The sequence below is a fragment of the Pinus tabuliformis genome, chromosome 6 (genome assembly GCF_031772625.1).
Source record: "Pinus tabuliformis cultivar Carrire ecotype Pingquan chromosome 6, CPIR1, whole genome shotgun sequence".
NCBI lineage: Eukaryota > Viridiplantae > Streptophyta > Pinopsida > Pinales > Pinaceae > Pinus > Pinus tabuliformis.
In genome coordinates, this window is record NC_142292.1 from 388,588,401 (window position 1) to 388,590,060 (window position 1,660).

The 1,660-nt window shown below is 43.6% G+C and overlaps 1 pseudogene; it reads left to right on the forward strand.

Annotated features, from left to right (window-relative positions):
- Positions 1 to 229: 229 nt before the first annotated feature.
- Positions 230 to 637, forward strand: LOC149258954 (polygalacturonase QRT3 pseudogene; annotated as a pseudogene).
- The last annotated feature ends 1,023 nt before the right edge of the window (positions 638 to 1,660 follow it).

Consider the following 1,660-nt stretch of genomic DNA (forward strand, 5'->3'; position numbering starts at 1 on the left):
GCGTACTCCCTCCCATTTCCTTCTCATTTCAATTTCAAATTTTGGAATCACCGTGCAGCGTACTTCTTAAATACATGGGAAGCCTATTTTGTTTCTTCATTATCCACTACCCGAGCAAATTCAAATTCGAAATTTGAACTTGTGAACCCGCCCCACCCAAATTCAAGCCCAAATTCAAAATTTGAACATCGATAATTTCTATATCTCGCATTTCAAGTCGTCTGGCATCATGGTTCACGGTGGACATGAGACATACATCCAGAATTCCTTCCTGGGGCAGCGCATTACCGTCGGCGGAAGCCCCGACGAGAAGAAATTCAGCGGCATGGGCATAAGCCTCATGGGCAACGACAATGCTGTAACAGACGTTGTCATCTTTTCGGCTGCTGTGGGGATTGCAGTGACAGGTCAAGCCAATATCCTCACAGGAGTTCACTGTTATAACAAGGCCACGAGCTTCGAAGGAGTTGGAATCAAACTAAAGCTCAGTGGATTTACTCAGACGAGGAGCATCGGTTGTTATTTGAATTATACCACCATTGTTGCAGAGATTCTTCAAACTTTTCTCTGTTGGCGTCTGTGGCACAAGTCTTTTCTAATCATTGTTGATGCCTATTACTCACTTTGTCTTCCTTGAAAATTCCCAAACTTTCTCTGCAATTATTTCAGATCTTGATACCTTCCCTGGTGATTAGGGTATATGGTGTCATTTCCAATCCTAATTGACTCATCAGAGGCAACAAAGGAGCAGTGATGGAGTCAGAATCAGTGACCGTGGCAGATTCTTCAATTTTTGGAGCAGAGGGAGTGATTATCAAGCCAGGATCTGAAACATTTGTACCTGGTTTTCCCTTTTTCTCAGACTTGCAGTCAAATCAGATGCTTGTTTCTCATTCAAATGAAATGGACCTTTACAACAACTCGGTAATCCCAATCAGTCCAGCACAATTTAGCAGAGAAATATATGATATGGGGCATACCCAATATGGAAATATGCCATTTTCTGCCAATCTGAATACTCCTGGATCTATATCTGAAGTGCCCACTGAGAGATCAGTGCCTGTGTCGGTGAACGAGGGGTACCCAACAGAGGATTCATTGAATTCTCCTGGGCGCAATGGGGAGGCCATGTCACACATTTGGGGCCACTCAGCCTCTGACAAAACAGAGGAGCAACAAGTTAGAGAGGAGAGGAAGCAGAGAAGGATGTTGTCTAACAGAGAGTCTGCAAGGAGGTCTAGGCTCTAGAAACAACATCTTGTGGACCAGCTGAGGGCTGAGGTGGATCATTTGAGAGCAGAGAATGGGGAGATATTGAAGAAACTCAACATTACTTCAGCGCATTATGCTCATATAAGAGAAGAGAATTCCCTGTTGAGATCAGAGGCCATGGAGCTGAGTCACAAGCTCCAAAGATTGCAATACACATTAAACGCTCAACCTCATGGTGTCTTTGAAAGTATGGGTGTTGAAACTCGAAATTGCAGTGCTGCGCATATGATCTCAGCGTATGGCACCATTGCTCACTCCTTGGTTTCTCCCCATCTCTGGTTTTGAGGTCCAGAAGCAATTTACATTGTTAAATACTTAGAAATATTACCAAAACCATGCCCTATATTGTTTTCTCATTCATGCAGGAACTTGATATCGATTTTAACGG